The sequence below is a fragment of the Notamacropus eugenii genome, chromosome 6 (genome assembly GCF_028372415.1).
Source record: "Notamacropus eugenii isolate mMacEug1 chromosome 6, mMacEug1.pri_v2, whole genome shotgun sequence".
Lineage (NCBI taxonomy): Eukaryota > Metazoa > Chordata > Mammalia > Diprotodontia > Macropodidae > Notamacropus > Notamacropus eugenii.
The window spans coordinates 257,683,239-257,701,764 of NC_092877.1; the positions used below are offsets into that span (position 1 = coordinate 257,683,239).

The following is an 18,526-nucleotide window of genomic DNA, read 5'->3' on the forward strand; positions in this document are numbered from 1 at the left end:
TGAGTGACAGATGGATTGGAGAGTAGCGCTTGAGGCAGGGAGACCAAAGAGGAAGTGACTACAATAGTCTATGAGAGAGGAGATGAGTAACTGGTTGGAGGCTGGGTGATGGAAAGAAAAGGCAAGATATGCCATATGTTGTGGAGATAAGAATGACAGGATTTGGCAACCAATTGGATAAGGAGATGGTGAGTGAAAGTGAGGCATTCAGGATGATATGAAGGCTGTAAACCTGGATGACTGAGGTGGTGGAACCCTCTTTGGAAATGAGACAAGACAGTGGTTAGCAAATTAGTGAATTTGAGTTAGCATTAGATATTTATCATACGGGAGATGCATTAGTCCAAATATGAGGTGAAGATTTAAACTAGGGAAGTGACTGTGGAAATGGAAAATAAAGGATCACTCCAAGGGACATTGGGAAGAAAGAATCAATAGGAATTGACAATTGATTAGATGTTGGAGGGATAAGGGACAAGGGAGAATTAAAAACCAAGAGGCCGTTAACCCATTAGTGAGTTTTTATTAAAAGCCTACTATGTGCTCAGCACCTTTGTAGACATTGTGGGAAATAGGGAAACATATATCAAGGGTCAGTGCCCTCTAGGATTTTTTGGGAGATGGCATGTAAGAAAAAAGAGCAAACAGTGTAAAAACACTGATAAAAAAGTATTAGACTTTAAGCTCCTTGACAACGGGAGTTGTTTCATTCTTTCTTTGTATTTCGAGGGCTTAACACAGTGCCTGACAAAATAGGAATTTTAAAAGCGTTTGTTGATGGATAGATCACTAAATTGTAAAGCATAGAGGATGGCTATTTATGGGCTTAGAGGGTAGAGCTGTAGCTCTGGAAATGTTTCATGGTGGTGAGGCTTTTCAACTGGGTCTGTAAAGGCCTCATAGATTGAATCCTTGATCTCTCTCCCAACTCCTTCATCTCTTTTATCTGACCTTAGCCTCTGGGTTTCTAACCTTGACCTGGAAAATTCCCCTAATTCCTACTTACAGTCTTTGTTCAGTCCTCAGAACTTGACCTCTAAGGTCCTTACCAGAGCCTGGGAATCCAACTCTCTTGTCTTTGTTTTTGCTTATCGTTTTGGACTCTGATTTTGTGAGCCTGATTCTTAATTGTAACTTGGACCCAATTAATCTGTGGAGAGCTGCCTCCCCACAGGAGGCGTCAGAGTCGATTTCTAAGCCATAGTGCTTCCGAGAACTGTTTAATGGACATACTCAGCTACCTAAGGTTACTCAGGCTCTGCCAAAGAGCATTACTACTGTAAAATTTAGTCACTATGGCTTGTTTCCAAGGTGGAGATTGGGGACAGGACCCAGAGTCATTGATTTCACCACTTATTCCTGGGCTGTTTGGATAAGCCACAATCAAATTAACAGTTCAGATTTCATAGTCTTGTATCTGGTTCATCCCAATCATATAGCCTCAGTCTCAATTAAGTCATTTTCTCTGCAATGGGAGGGAGTCTGTTTTGTGAGTGTGCTAGAATATATGCATATATCAGCATTATTGTTAACTACATATGCACGTACATATATTTATACACATGCTCACATGTGCAAAGATGCAGTTCCAAACTTAATTAAAAATAGAAAGCAACCTAAAGTGTGCTGGTATTTTCCCTGACTTCAGCATGATCTACCACTTTGACAAAATTTCATAAATCTCCGGCAATAGAAAATTCTACAGTACGGAACCATTTTATGTTGCAATATTGGTACTTAAAATATTCAACAACTTTCATCATGTTTTGCCTCTTGGTACATGGAATTTTTATGTATTTAATAGTTACATATGTTATATATTTTAAACAGTATTTTTTTTACTAATGGTCCCCTACAGTACATTTTTCTGAAACTCTAACATCTGTGTTTTGTACTCTCAGCTTAGGCTCATCCTCTTAAATTGAACACATGCAACAACAGAAGATGGATTAGTAGTTATTTTTAAAGTGGCCGCATCCCATGGAGAAGGCTTCCATGCATTCAAGGCTAGGGGAAGAATTGCCTTGGCCTCTTCTTTCCTTCTCCTGGCCCCTGTCCCCTTGGTGGGAGGAAGGGCAATTCTTGATCTGGCATGACTGAGACGGATGCTGCTGCCTTCAGTGCCATGTTTACAGCAGGTACACAGAAACTCAGAGGAAAGGAACCATAGGGAATGTTCATTTGTTATTTATTTATGAACTTGCCATGCCACATCATGTAAAATTAAAACCTTTAGCTTGCTACTGCCCCAGTTGCTTGAACGACAGTCTTTTTTTTTTCCTTCATGCTGAAACAGGCTTTAAACAGCCAAGGCCACCCACAGGCTCAGGCTGGATGTTACTGTGTATTTGCTTTTGGTTGCTGGCTACACTGAGTTTACCTGCCGAAGCATTCCTAGAGTGAAACTGGTCAGCAGCCCATGCAAAAGGTCTGGACCATCAAAGAGAATGTTAAAGAAACCCAATCTTTGGGCTTGTGTATGCATGAGAATCAGGTGATTATTCTAGAGGTTGAATTGCTTTCGTGCTCTGGATAATGAAGAAATTTACTCAAACATTCATTTATTATAAATTGGGGAAGATGGCTCATCGCTTATGGAGCATCATGCTTCAGAGTCCAGGGGGTACCCTTCCTGTAGGAATTCATAAATAATCCATACAAGGAATGAAAAGGTTTTGTAAGCACTTTGGACATGTCTCTTTTCCTGGGGAGCAAATATCTACTCTCCCTCCCTGAGCTTTTAAGGTACTTTTAAGAGTACTATATCTTTGAGACAGAAGACTGTATGTTCTTGAATTAGGACCGCCCCATCATATCATAAACTTGGAGCTGGAAAGGGTTTCAGAGTCATTCTTTTTTGACAGATATTTATTAAGAGCCCTCTGTGTGCAAAGCACTGTTCTGGATGTGGGAGAAGATATAAGGTTCATATAAGATAGACCTCTCCCTACCCTCATGGGGCTTACAGGTAAGTAGAAGGATTAAGCTATTAAAATTGATAATGGTAATGTACATGATTTACATACATTTTACGTACATTTTAGAGGTAAAACAAAGGGTTTTCTAGTATAACCATTCTCCTAATCACGAATCCAGTCTGCAGAATCTCCCAGAGGGGAGAATTTAGCTCTTGCTTGAACACTGCCTGCCTCAGGGAGCTCATCCTTTCCAGACATAGCTCACCTTACTTTTGTACAGTTGTGATCATGAGAAAGTTTTCTTATGTGAGCCAAAGTCTTTCTTCCTGTACCTCCCTCCTCTCACCCCTGTTAGTTCTACTTTTACCTCCTGAAGATAATCAGATAACTTTAAAAGTTATTTTTTTTATAGGACAACTCACCTCATATGTGCTCAAGTTGTAGTCTGAAGAATATCAGGAAGGTTCTCCTCCAAAAACCCAAATCCAACAAATATCTTCATTTGCCCAGTTTTTGTGCTTGGAAATTCCATAGTACTTACTTACTTGGCTTAAGATAGTGAAGCTCTAGTTTATAGGTGACTTCTGGGAGAGGGAGAGGCAAGAAACTAAGCCTTAATTTTCCTTCTATAAGTGAATTAACTATTCAGATTGGCTATCAATCAAGCTGAGAAAATGGACTGCAAGTATGACTGCCTGTGATGAGTTGGGTCGGGACAGATAGGGAGAGAGGTGAGAGAGAAATGTAAGACCTGGAGGATTGTTGTTGTTCAGTTGTATCTGACTGTTTGTGACCACACTTGGGGTTTTCTTGGCAAAGATATTGGAGTGGTTTGCCATTTCCTTCTCTAGCTCATTTTATAGATAAAGAAACTGAGGCAAAGAGGGTTAAGTGACTTGCTCAGGGTCACATAGTTAGTAAGTGTCTGAGGCCAGATTTGAACTCATGAACATGAGTCTTCTTGATTCTAAGCACTATGCTCTATCCACTGCACCATGTACTTGCCCTGAGGTGTAGGTGGGAAGAGTGTTGAAAAAAGTCCAAAGTAAAACACCGCTTCAGAAGGATGATGAGAATGGAACACTGTTCCAAGTTGTCTAGAGCAGTCAGAGTTATAGTATGACTACTGTGTGGAGGTACATGGAGGACAGCGGGATATAGGAAAGGAACAGTAAAAAATAGAAAGGGAGAAGGCAATGAATCAAAGTTGGGGTACATATGTGGAGAAAGGAAAGATTAAAAACAGACTTCGGGATGCCCTAGGTCGAGTCCTCCTCTTGAATTAAAAAGATTTGAAAAATAAAAATATATAGCCATCTATGTTAAATCTATCTTTGTGAAATTTGTGTGTTCATATTTAGGTTAAAATATATGTAACCATGAGTTGAATGTGGTGGTACTCACCGTTACTACCAGCTGAGGCTGATGGACCTCTTGAGCCCAGGAGTTCTAAGTTGCAGTGGGCTAAGCTAATGAGATGTCCATATTAAGTCTACCATTAATATAGTGAGCTCTCTGGAGAGGGGAACACTAGACCACAAGGTTGCCTAAGGAAAAGTGAACTGACCTAGGTCAGAAACGGAGCAGGCTAAAGCTTTTGTGTTTATCAGTAGCAAGAGTCACCTGTGAATAGCCCCTGTACTTCTAACCTGGGTAAGATAGGAAGGTCCAGTTTCCAAATAAAATGAAATAAAATAAGAATGCAGAGACAGACAAATCCTTATACATGAAATGAATAACTGGACATCTATGGACTTTTGATAGCTTTTTAAGGTAGTTTTAAAATTTTACTCCTTTAACACTAATTCTCCTGTTATTCTTTATATAGTAGGGAGGAAGGTACCGTGATGTTTTGATGGGGATCTCTCATCTCTCCTACAAACAAGGCCTAAGAATACTTTATAGATTGGTACAGCTTCCATTTGGGCACAGTATCATATCATCATGAGATGTCTGGATAGGGCTGTCACCAGGACAAAGGGGCAAAATTCTATGGCTTAGTCTTGTTCCTTGAAGTTTTGTTTTGTTTTCATTTTTTGGTTTTGTCTTTCTATTCACAGCACCTAGCATAGTCCCTAACACACAATGGCTCCTTATCATATTGATTCTGGGTTCTGAAATTGATGGTAGTATGTAGACTGCCACCAGACCCTAGTAATGGTCCCCATTGAGGGAAGAACCAGTTATCTACTTCTCTGGTGCTGCCACATACTTCAAGAAAAATATGTAGTCTTGCCTGTCCACCCCCTTTGTGACACTTTTGCCATAGAAATAAACAGAGCAGTTTTATTTCTACCTTAATAAATTGCATATGATATATTTAAAACACAGACTGTACATAATAGAAGTTCACTGTTTCTTCTACAAGACTCTTGGTTGGGTTTTTAAAAAAAATATATTGAATGATTTGTTTTGTTGATGATTAAGTTCTCAATAAAACAGGGAATTTAATTTTAAAAAATTCATAATGTTTACATGAATGAAGATGAATAGGTTCCCCAAAGCACCTTCTGTACCCTGGAAGTTGAGCAGGACACAGAAAGCTCCTGTACACAAGGCAAGATGAGCCTTCCACTAGCTCTTACTAGGTCTTACTCAAGGGCCTCAACTGCACTCTGAGTGAAGGTAATTGGCCTTAGGCATGATAAATTCAGCCCAATGATATTGTCCTGAGGGGGGAAAGTGAGCTGATTGTCCTTCTTGAAGGCTTTATGAAAGCCAGAGGCCTTCTCAGTGGGTGCAGTGTCTGGACATTATAGATGCTCAGTGAGAGGTGAATTGAATTCAATTTCTTGTTCCTCAGGTGACACTGAAAAATGTTCTGTTCCTTTAAGATATTAAGACAAAGGTACGCAATATGTTAGAGGAATGGTACTGGAAATAGGAAGCAGTGGGGAACATGTACAGAATTTGGAATAGAAGGATCTCAATTCAAATCCCAGTTCTTCTGTTTATTTCCTGTATGGCCATGGATAAAATTCTTCACTCTTCTGGGTCTGTTTCCTCATCTATAAAATAAGAAGGAATTCATTAGATGGCCCCTAAGTTCCCTTACAAGTTTAAATCTTTGAATTTAAATCTGGTTTTATTGAAATCCTACCCTTCCCACCTTTGGGGACTGCTATGGTAGCCCCACCAATCTACGAAGGACCCTGTCCTTTCACCTGATTGCTCACTCACTTCCATGTCATTTTAATATATCCTGGGCCTATGTGCCAATGTGATGTGTATATTGGCATTATACAAGGGTCATCTTGGAGACCATCTTTTATCCAGTGTACTCCCTTAGTGGGGATATTGTATGTTTGTCCTTTCTTGAAGAGGACCATGTCATCAAGATAATGACATGACTTGCAGTTGACTTTGATTTGGGTGAGGGAGGATTGTGCAAGGTCACCAACCTCATTTTCTTCTCCCACCATAGATATTACAATACTCTCAAGTGAAAGACAGGGAAAAGAATTCCTATTGGCTGTTGCTGTCTGTTGGTTTTCAATGGTGTAGTCCACAGCTCAGGCTTTTATTCTTAAGGTTTCAAGTGATTTAGATGAGTCTTTAGAATGTTCTGATACATTTGGTTTTGAATAATTTTTTTTAACATATGGAACCAACCATGCAGCACTGTGTCATAGTGGATAGCATGCTGGTCTCAGAGTCAAAAAGATTTAGGTTTAAGTTATACCTTCCATATACACTGGATGTGTGCCCACCTGAACAAGTTAACTAAACTTTCAGTGCTCTAGGCAGCTCTTGAAGATTAAAAGTTGCTTATTCAGATGATTGAGAGAGTTTTCTCATTGGGAATTCTGTGCACCAATGAAAACACAGGTCCACTGGGGAAAAAAAATAACTAACCAACAGAACTCTAGAAAGTTTCACAGGCAAGATTGCCAATTTTTGCTCACTATGAAACTAACTAATACAGTGGGAAGAGCCTTATAGCCTCTTGGTTAGGGAAAGATTTTGGAGATCATGGCCAGTGAGGAGGTGTGATCATGCCTTCTCCCTTCTTAGCTTTCTCTGGGGTTATCTCAGGTGAAACCAAGACAAAGGTTGGGCACTAAGTGAGAGAAAATACTTTGGGCAATTTGGGATCTGGCAATTATAATACACTTCTCCTGGTGCTACAAAGCAGGAGTCCATGAAGTTGAATTATTTTACTCACCTGAGAAAGGCAATAATTCCCTATAAATATGTTGCCTGGAGAGTATTATTGCCCTTATAATATGAAATGGAATTCATGAATTAAAAAGAGGGGTGAGGGGGATGGCCCACCCTGTGCATTTGCTCGCTATTATTAAAGTGGGTATGACATCCGTCATAACCAATCAGACAGACCTCATAATGTCCAAAGCATTGCAGATGTTTCATAATTAAGTAATGAGACAAGACAGGGTGTGAATTGTACTGTATTAATTCATGCCGAGGGTGGTGGTGGCAGGCTAGAGGCTGAAGATCCAGTCCCATTCAAGGAGACAAATTGGAATTAATACTGTTCTACTTTCCCTATAGAAGATCTGATTATGATAGTTTGGTTATTAAAAACAAATAAAAGAGAGACACTGTATGGATTGATGAACTAATAAGAATTAAGTTCAGGGCTGTTTGTTAATCAAGAAAGTTTGTGCATTCTCTTTTCAGTATGTTTAGCTCTGCAATGTTACTCTTGCAAATCAGTCACACCATTTGATCTCTTCTATCTGTTTGTTTTCTACTCATTCGTCGCTACATTTAGATCCTAGGCTTTTCCATACACATTTCACACATTTGCATCTGTCAGGAACGCATACTGCGTGTATGATGTAAAGGGAAACAGATTCTCTTCCAGCTTTAGCTCTTGATGTTCAAGTCTGTCTACAAATCACCAAATGCTATTTTAAAAACAAAACAAAATGAAACAACCCCAGGGTTTCTGGTTTTCAGTAGTGTATTTGGCACAATGAAATAGACATAAGTTTTTGGTAAATATATGTCAAGTCAGAATAGATCTTTTGCTCTTTTCAAATTCAGAAGGCATTCCTAAGCTTAGAATGATAGAGATTATATTTGTCATGCTTTTATTTGACTATTGACTGTAGAAGTCTTTGAATACTGCCAGGATATGTTTAAGCTTTATGGTTTCTAGAGTAGAAGAGTATTTTAATATTATGGTCCCCTTGATGTACACATATATTATTCCAGAACATAGGCTCCCCCCAAAATCGATCAGTATCTACTTAACTTCTTGAAAGCTTTATTTAATTGGTCTCTAAGCCATTTTTTTTTTTTTTGGTCAGCATGCTCCCATTTTGTCTATACACACCATTTCATGGTTTGCCAAGCTTCTGAGTGAGCAGGGACAGTTGGTAAAGTACCTTTTCCCTGTTCAATCAGTCAACAGCCATTCTTCCACTCATTACCCCCACTTCCCTATATCCACAGTTTAAAATTTTTGAGGAAATAAGTAGTCTTAAAAAAGTTTGGGAGCCCCTACCAGTGTAGCACCATGGAAAAAAATAAATGAGGCAGGAAATGTTTGTATCCATTAGCTCTTCCCACATCTCTCTATATAAGTTGTGTACTTTGAAGGTCTCCAAGGAAAAGAGTATGGAGTATGGAGAGTATGGAAAAAGTATGAGTAGAATATACTTGCATAGAGAGGAATAGAAGAGGAGTTGTCTTCTTCTTGGTATAAGTCTCCACTTACTGGATCCCTAATTCTTGGGAAAAGTGTTTCTGTGTATTTCAATGACTTTTGGGCACTTTCTCAGGTTGTTATGAGGAGACTTCATTTCCCAGTTGTCCCAGAAGTCTAGAAGATTTAAGCAAACATTTATTAGTCAGTACATTTACTTATTTCTGTAATATTGTATTGATAAAATATTGATTTAATATAATTAAGCACCCTATATTTCTAGTGTTCATGTGGCTCAAAACTTTAATTGAGTTAATGAAAATTCATGCAAAAAATGGATAGCTAAACATTTCTTTGTTAGATGTGTAATAACAAACTATTACAGTGCATGTGTAAAAATTAAGAGATCAGAGAGATTATTTTTTCTTATAATGGCCTCCTTAGTCATAGTTAGAAATATAAGAAGTGATTTCCCTAATAGGAGTTCATCCTCTGATTTGAAGGCTAACAATGTTTGGGAAAGGAAATATATTAAAATAATTTAATATTTTATCATAATTAATAGATTCATCTATAAGGGATACGTTCAAAGATTAGAAGCTAGCTACACATATGTAAATGTATTAAATTAAGAAATGCAGGAGGAAGATGAGAACATTGTTCCTTGGATTTACATTTATTCCTATACCTTTTTTTTACTTCGTGTTCATTTGCTTTGGAGTCCCAAAGAGTTTTAGAGCTGAGAAACTAAAGGCACCTCAAATCTAGAGTGACCCTTGGTAGCTTTGTTGGAAAGTAGCACCAATAAACTAATTTTTACTGGGTTCGATTTAGCAACTTAGTATCAAAGAGAAAACATCCAGGAATTTCTAACCCTAAGTTGAGGTGTAGCCTATGACAGAAACCTTGCCCTTAGTGAAAAGAAAGTTGAGATTTAAAATGACAAAAGCAGATCTGAACAATTGGAAAAATAGTGATTGTTCATGAGTGAACAGAGCCAACATAATAAACATGACAATTCTACATAAATTAATGTACTTATTCAGTACAATATCAATTAAACTACCAAAAATATTTTATAGATCTGGAAAAATAATAACAAAATTCATCTGAATGAACAAAAGGTCAAGAATACCAAGGAAAGTAATAAAAATAAATGTGAATGTAGGTGGCCTACCCTTGTCAGATCTCATACTGTATTACAAAGTAGTAATTATCAAAACAAACTGGTACCAGCTAAGAAATGGAGTGGTGGATCAGTGGAATAGATTGGGTAGAGATGGTGATGTGGCTTTAAGGTCGGAGGTTCTGGGTTCAAGTCTCTTGTCTGATATTACCCTTGTGAGATTGGGTATACAATACACAGAAGGTAATGACCATAACACAATACTTTGTTTTGGTTTTCAGTTATGTTTGACTCTTCATGACCCCATCTGGAGTTTTCTTGGCAAATATACTGAAGTGGCTTGCTGTTTTCTTATCCAGCTCATTTTACAGAGGAGAAACTGAGGCAAACAGGATTAAGTGACTTGCCTAGGGTAACACAGCTAGTAAGTATCTGAAGTCAGATATGAACAAAGAAAGGAGTCTTCCTAATTCCAGGCTTGTTATTCTATCCACTAAGCTAGTGTTTGATAACTCCCAAGATGCCAGCTTTTGGGACAACGACTCACTATTTGACAGAAACTGCTGAGAAAACTGGAAAACAGTTTGGAAACTAAGTGTAGACCAACATCTCACATTGCATAACAACAGAAGGTCAAAATGGGTATATGATTTAGACATAAAAGGTGACACTATAAGCAAATTAGAGGAGTATTAGAATAGTTCACCTGTTAGATTTATGGATAAAAGAATAATTTGTGGCCAAAGAAAACATAGAGAGTATTACAGGGAGTAAAATTGATCATTTTTATTACATTAAATTAAATTTTAAAAGTTTTGCGCTAACAAAACTAATGCAGCCAAAATTGGAAGGAAAGCAGAAAATTGGGAAAACAATTTTACAGCAAGGCCTTGTTTCTCAAATATGTAAAGAACTGAGCCAAATTTATAAGAATGCAAGTCATTCCCCAACTGATAAATGGTCAGAGGATATGAATAGGCAGTTTTCAAATGAAGAAAGCAAAGCTATCCGTGGTCATATAAAAAAATATTCTAAACTACTATTGATTAGAGAAATGAAAATTAAAACAACTTTGAGGTACCACCTTCTACATATCAGATTGATTAACATGACAGAAAAGGTTATTGATAAATGTTGGAGAGGATGTGGAAAAATTGGGACACTAATTGTTGGTGGAGTTGTGAACTGATCTAACCATTCTGGAGAACAATCTAGAACTATGCCCAAAGGGCAATCAAACTGTGCATACCTTTTGATCCAGTAATACTAATACTAGATTTGTATACAAAAGAGATTTTTAAAAAGGAGAAAAGGATCTATTTGTACAAAAATATTTATAGCAGCTCTTTTTTTGGTGGCTAAGGTTTGGAAATTGAGGGAATGCCCTCTCTTAGGGAAAGGCTGAACAAGTTATGGTATAGGATTGTAAAGAAGTACTATTGTGCTATAAGAAATGAGGAGCAGAATGCTTTCAGAAAATCCTGAAACTGGTGCAAAGTGAAATGAGCAGAACTAGGGGAACACTGTACCCAGTAACAATAATATTGTATGATGATCAACTGTGAATGACAAAGATCCAACTTAATTCTGAAGCACTTATGATGAAAAATGCTGTCTACCTCCAGAGAAAGAACTAATGGAATCTGAATGCAGATTGAATCATACTATTTTTTACCTTTGTGTGTATGTATGTTTTGTTTTGTGTGTGCATGTATGTTTTTCCTGTGTATCCTTTTACAATATGACTATTGTGGAAACACATTTTGCATTAGTGCACATATATAAACTATATCAAATTGTTTGCCTTCTCATTTAGTAGGGCTGGGGAAAGAGTTTGGAACTCATAAATTTTAAAAATGAATGTTAGAAATTTTTACATGCAATTGAAAAAGTAAAACATCTAAAACCAAAAAATTTCAATTACATTTTTTAATAAAATACCAAAAAATTAAGGTTGGTGGTATTAATTGGCTGAAACTATTGTATATTCCAAACAGCTTGGTTGGAGCAAAGCATTTCTCTCTCAAGAAAAAAAATACCCATTCTAACAGAACTTGAGAACTGGATAGATTCTCCCAATTGTGTTAAAGCTTTATCTTCCAAAAGGGCTTTAGCAAAAAGGCCCTTGTGGTTTTAAATAAAAGATTAATGACAGAGCCAATTCCTTCTCTTTTGAGGACCCTAGATGAAGAAAGAGGCTGGAAATAAAGCAAAGTTCCATAGCCTTGTGGACAGTGGACCACCAGAGCGTCAACAAGTGGCAATCAAATGATAACAACTGAGAGGAACTCCTGGAAGAAACTACACATCCAGCAGAAACTATGTGCCTGGCCATAGTGACTGTTAATGGAATCCATTTTAGAAGACAAAACTGCGTATTCTTTCTATGTGAGTCCTTTCATGAATATTCCATGGCTAGCTATGCTCCCTGGGTGTATGATTCTCCTCATATATTCCTTAAGCATTTTTCTCTTGTTGGTTTTTCCATTTGTGTAAAACCTTAACCCCGGTTAATTGGGAGGTGATCTTTTAATTGCTTTTTTATGAATGTTTTTATTCTTTTTAAGAATGTTTCATTCTTATTACTCTAGTTGCTGTCCAGTTGTTTCAGTCATGCCCAAATCTTCATGACCTCATTTAGGATTTTCTTGGTAAAGATACTGGGAGTGATTTGTCTTATCCAGTTCATTTTACTGATGAGAAACTGTTACAAACAAGGTTAAGTGATTTACTCAGAGTCAAATAGCTAATAAGTGCCTGAGGTCAAAGACGAGTCTTCCTGGTTCTAAGTTCAGTGTTCTATTTACTGTACCCCCTGACTCCTGTATGATTTCACAATAGGGCAAAATATGTAGTGAAAACATTACTAAACTTGGAGTGAGAAGATTGGTATTCAAGCCCTGGCTCTGACATTCTGTATGTGATGCTGGTCAAGTTGTGCCTCAGTTTCTCCTTCTGGAGAGTGGGATAATATTTTAGCTGATTGCTTTAGGAGCTATTTTGAGGGAAGTGCATTTTAAAACTTATTGTAATGCATGACTGAGTTATTATCGTTACTTGTGACGATGATAATAATGTTAGCTATTTCAATGTATCAATGATTTCATTTATGGGGGAGACGGGTTCTTCCATTGGTACAGATTGCAAACTATTCATGACTTCTTTCTGTACAGTTCTTATGTGTCTTTCCATAAATCCTCCACAGAGAATCTGTTCGATGAGATGGAAGCCTTCCTTTAGATTCTTTAATATTTTATGGATACCAGGGTAACTTTCAGGCTATTCATCTGTTATCTCTCACTATAGGTAAAAATAATGGTGATGATACTAATGATAGAAACCATATACTATACAGAGCCTAGATAGCATGTTGAGTTAAAAAAAAATGTTTTCAAATATCCGTTTGTAAGAGTTCATGCCAACAGGAAAACTTATTTTTGTTTCAATTTGTATTGTGGATTCTTCTCCCTCTCCCGAGTTTAAATTTTCTTGTACACTACTGAAGAAAGGAAAGAGATTTTTACAGCTTCTCTGAGAAACTCATTGTTGTCTTTGGGAAAGTCACTTAACTTTCTGCCTCAGTTTTCTCATCTATAATACTGGGTTAATACTGTTTCTATTACCTACCTCACAGGGTTGTGAGAGAAAATAAACTTTAAGATACTAGAAAAATGTGAATTGTTGCCATTATTACTGATGGTTAGGAAGGTTTTCCTTATTGTCACCTTAAATATTTACTGAATTGATTCAATTTCTGTTCATAAATTTTTTTTTCTCTAAGTAAATACTAGGTGCTCACTTTCATGTAGAAAGTGGCTATCCATACGTTCAAAAGGTGTTTAATTTTCAGTCATTCCCTTCTTTTTCTAATTTCTCAGTTTCTCTGTAAAAAAAAAAACCCAACACAAATTCCATGCTCTAATCAACAGAAGCCAAAGTTAAGCCATGAAAACACAACAGAAAAGCAGAGTTGCAAACTTAATTGGAAAGAGAATGTAACAGGAGATCAAGCTACCTGAGAAAACAGAAAGATCCATTTGGTCAGTTGCTGCACTGAATTATTTGGGGTTTAATTTTTTTAAAGTTTGTTTTGGATTAAAATATAGCCTTACACAATGTGACAAAGCAGAAGGACATGGATTTGGAAACAGAGGACTTTGGTTTGAATCTCAGTTCTGCAACTTACTTCCTGTGTGATCTAGGGCTAGTCACCTCTAGGTCTCAGTGTCCTTATCTATAGGATGAAGGGCATGGGACTCAACGACCTCTAAATTTGTGATCCTATGAACTGCCTTGTGTTCTCTTCCCTCACTGCTCTACTTCGGCCTAGCATGCCTATTTGTCTCCATTTGGGAGCTCAGGTGTGTCTAGACTCTCATGCTAGTTTATAGCCCTGGGCAGGAGGCATATCAGAAACTCTTGGCTCAGAAAACCTGTGTCTTAGCAACAAGTCTCATTCACACTGGTGGTGCTTCATGCCCGTAACATGGACCCCTTGTATGGATTTCTGTCTTTATCCCCTAGTCTTCCAACCTTGCTTTGTGATCCCTACTGCCTGATCTGTTAGATTTTGGACCTTGCGCGACAGCCTAATATGATAACTAACATTTATGCAAGTGCTTTTATGATGATAAAGTGCTTTACGTGCATGATTTCATTTAAGCCTCATTACAGCTCTTTGAGGCAAGTAGACCAAGCATTACTTGTGGATGAGATGGAGGAGATCAAGGTTAAAGAATCTGGCCAAAGTTACATGATGAGGGACATAGCGGAGCCTTGAACCCAAGTCTAATTTCAGTTCTCTTTCCTACTATACCACATTGCCTATTTGATACCAGGCCCCCCTCCCCACTTCTTGCCTTACCTGATCTGCCTGGACTCAATTTCTTGCATTCTTAGACCCATGCTATCCACATATTTATTTTTTAAATCAAATCTTATTTTTTTAATGAATAGAAATCAGTTTTCCTTTTTGCTCAAACTCCTCCCTCCAATCACATAGAAAAGAAAAGAAAAAGCAAATTCCTTGCAATAAATACACATAGTCAAACAAAAAATGGTTCCTCATTGGACATTTAAAAAAATTATATCTCATTCTGCATCCTGAGTCATTCACCTCTGTGTTGGGGGGTAGACATTTGTTATCATTTTTGCCTTCTGTAAACTGGGTGGTAAATGTGTCTGCTAAAATGCCATCAAATGGAAAACTGTACACAAGAAAAGAATTTTTAATTGAGTATTAATAGCATCTGAGAAAGGGCTTTGTACATAGGAATTGAAATAATGTGTTGAATATGGTGCTGAATCACCAAACATTCTAATCTTCAAAGAGAAAACATCAATGGTATCTGACTAAGCTGCTCACCAGTAAAATAGAATATGAAAGCATGATTTTGTGTAAAGGTTTATGAAAGACTGCAAAGATGGTGTTAGGTTATTATTTAGTGTAGCAGGAAATGATCAGAAGGGACTTTGTGTTTTGTTTTAGTTAACTAAGGCTTTGAAATTTTTCTTGCATTCATAGGATCACAGATTCAGAGCTGGAAGGAACCTTTGAGGCCATCAAGTCTAACCTCCTTATTTTCTGTATAAGAAAAGTGAGACAGAGAGAGCTTAAGATATGTGCCCTGGGTAACATAGCTAGCAAGTAATTGTAGCACCATTAGAACCCAGGTCCTTCTGACTCTAAGGTCAATGTCTTATCTCTTACATCATGCTACCTCGTATTTGTTAAAATAAAGGAATGATTGTATTATTTATCTCATTTTTCAAAAAGGATGTTAGTTGGATATTTCAGGGCTTACTCTTTAATATAAGTAAATTTTGTAGTGAGACATTTTGAAATGCCCACGAAAACATAGTTAGTATAAACAATTGACTGGTCTAAACCATTCAGGATGATTGGAGAGCCTGGCTTTTACATGAATATTTACATATCTAAGGCTATAGTACGAATAATATTAAGCCTCATAGTCTCACCTCTTAAACAATCAAAACATATTTGTAGTTTAATTTTAATGCACATATTTTTTCCATTTGAATACTCCATGATTAAAAGTTCATGGCCTTGACAATATTATGTAATTTGAGAAATAACCAACAATGTCCGTGGTGATTAAATATTCAACTTTGCAATTATTTTGTAACTTTTGTTCTGCTCTTTGCTCACTTTAAAAATTATCATAAAATTTTGAAAGATGTCCTCAGTGTAGAATATGTCCATAAAATATTAAATATTCAATTTTCCTCTATCATGGCTTGAAAAATTCATAATTACATGATGATCCACATAATAACTCATTCTGAAAAGTCATATATGGCACTCCCTCTGTGACTGAGTTAATAATTTACTGCTGTGTGGGATTTTCACTCGGCACTGTTAGTCTTGGGAACATTTATTAAGCAAATGTTCATTTGCAAAGATCAGGATGTGAATGAAGAGGGTAAGAATTTAATGAGGAGTGACAGACAGGTGAACTGATTCCATATAGAACTTGAGGACAAGAGAAAGCCCAGAGCTTTATCTTTCATAGCCTCGATAGACACATGAAATGAAATATAGAAGGCAGAGGGTGGAAGAAAAAAAATACGATACTTTCCTGGAAGGGCCAACAGAAGGATAAATCAGTGGAAATCAGGATCACAATGCAGGCTGGTGGAAATGACTCCACAAATTGTGGAGACTTAGCGCAGCCCCAGCCTGCTTGGCTGCTTTGGATTGGAAGAGTTTTGCAAGCTTCCAAAGGGGATGATTTCTGGCTGCATTGTCTATATTGTTTTCCACGTTCCAAATCCCACCAACATAACTGACAAAGACATAGGCTTTAGCACAGATTCCTTATTTCAGAGTCATAAAGTATTTAATTCACATTTTCCTTAAAAGACGAAAGCAAAATTGTTCTGTGGTACCTAGAATTATGTCTTATAAAAAACGTCTATATGAATGGTCCAATTTCCAACATTTTGTCCAGGTCTACAAAACGGCAGCTCCTGGAATAGTTGAAGTAAAGCCTCTCCTCACCAGTTTCAGCTTGAATTAATGGGTAACTGAGGCCATGTAGACTTGGCCTTCCCATGCTGCCTCAGGCCAATCTCATTCTATTGCAAGAGCAGCAGTGGGCCTTATCATAGAGAGGACACCTGTTTAAATGATGTAGAATGGGTCTGGGAATGAAAAATGTGCCTGATTATCATCATCCATCTTAGCATGTATTGAACACTGGCAATGAGCTACAGAATCAGAAAGATAAGCTTTGGAACTTCTGAGTTCTAGTGCTCATGAGTTTCCATATGCATCTTTGGTTGATTCATTCAGTCCTGGGGACAATTGACTAACCTTGCTTTGCTCTCCTTTTTTCATTTGTAAAGAGATTGAAGAGCTGTTACAGAAAGGGTTACTATGGAAGGTTATACAAACAGAGAGGCCCTCATTAGTCTGGAGTCAGTTTGATTCATTTTTCTACAATAAGAGGGAGGGAAATGAAATAGCCTGGACTACTCACTATTCTTCTGATCTCACCCTGGTCTATCCAGTCTTTGTGCATTTGGGCATACTGGTCCCAATCATTGGCATAGGTTTATATTCTCTCCCTCACCCCATCTCCACTTCATTAAAATTATGTCCCTCCTTCAAGATCTAGCTTGACATCTTCCAAGAAATCTTCTCTCATCCCTCAGTTAGAAATTCTCTCTCTTAAATCACAGATCCACTCCTAAGTACTTTATCATTTAGCAGTTTGCATTATGGTTTTTGTGAACAGGTTTCCCTCCCTCTCTCCACGTTTCCCTCTCCCTCTCTTCTCCCCCCCCCCATTGTTGTAAGTTCCTGAGGGCAAGGACTATAGCATTCAGTGACATTTACATAATAGGCATTTTAAAAAAATGACAAATCAAATTTATCGAATTATTATTTTCTTTCTAGTTTTTTAAATGTAACTTTTTTTGAGCCACTAGAATTTATTTTCTCTTCCACTCTCCACCAAATGAAAGTAAAATAGAAAAAGAAAAGTCTTATAACAAATATCAGAATCAAATGATACAAATTCTCACAAAAAAATGAATCTCATTAAATGACCTTTTAATGTCTCTTACAGTCCCGAGGATTCTCTGAAAGTAGGGAAATAAAACTGAACTAAAAAACCTGGCATATAGTCATCATTATATATTAAAATGCAGATATTAATACTGTGTTTCATCCTTGAGCAGGTGCCTGATCTTTGCAGATCACTATCTCATAGTCATGTGGGGATAAAAAAAGATAGTTAAACTGGAAGCAGAACAGAGTCTATGGTGAGAGTCTTTAGAAATGTTTTCAAGGAGTAAAGTCTAAAGATAATTCAGATACTGCTTACCCAGACAGTAGTGACTTTGAATTTATACTCTCTTTTGATCCAAATTCAAACTGTTTGTCAGGTAAGTTACCCAGATCACACCAATGCCTGTATCAACTAGAAACTGTGACTATTGTCCAGGATTCCTAATTCAAAAATGGTCAGACAGATGTGTATACAGACATGAGTGTGTATATATATATGTGTGTGTGTGTGTGTGTGTGTGTGTGTGTGTGTGTGTGTATGTGTACATATACGTGTGTGTGTGTGTGTGTGTGTGTACGGTGTTCTCTATGTATACATACACACAAGTAGGTGGTATAATGGCTACACTACTGGCCCCAGAATCAGGAAAACCTGACTTCAAATCTGGCCTCAGTCACTTAAGCTCTCTGTGACCCTGGACAAGTCACTTAATCTCTGTCTCAGTTTCCTTATCTCTGAAATGAGGATACTAATAGTACCTACCTCCCAAGTTTGTTGTGTGGATCAGTTGAGATAATAATTATAAGACTTTAGCTATTATGAAAATTATTAT

General features: G+C 37.3%; 2 long non-coding RNA genes across 2 annotated transcripts in view; one reads left to right on the top strand and one right to left on the bottom strand.

Moving 5' to 3' along the window:
• The window catches only part of LOC140512817 (uncharacterized), a 110,038-nt gene that overhangs the window by 14,598 nt on the left and 76,914 nt on the right, over positions 1-18,526 (top strand). Inside the window, exon 2 of the long non-coding RNA XR_011969940.1 lies at positions 11,836-12,046. This is a non-coding gene — a long non-coding RNA (uncharacterized lncRNA). The remainder of the gene's footprint in view (positions 1-11,835; positions 12,047-18,526) is intronic.
• Positions 5,513-18,526, bottom strand: part of LOC140512818 (uncharacterized) — a 38,216-nt gene continuing 25,202 nt past the window's right edge. Inside the window, exons 2-3 of the long non-coding RNA XR_011969941.1 lie at positions 8,605-8,709; positions 5,513-5,926 (exon numbers count right to left, since the gene is read on the bottom strand). This is a non-coding gene — a long non-coding RNA (uncharacterized lncRNA). The remainder of the gene's footprint in view (positions 5,927-8,604; positions 8,710-18,526) is intronic.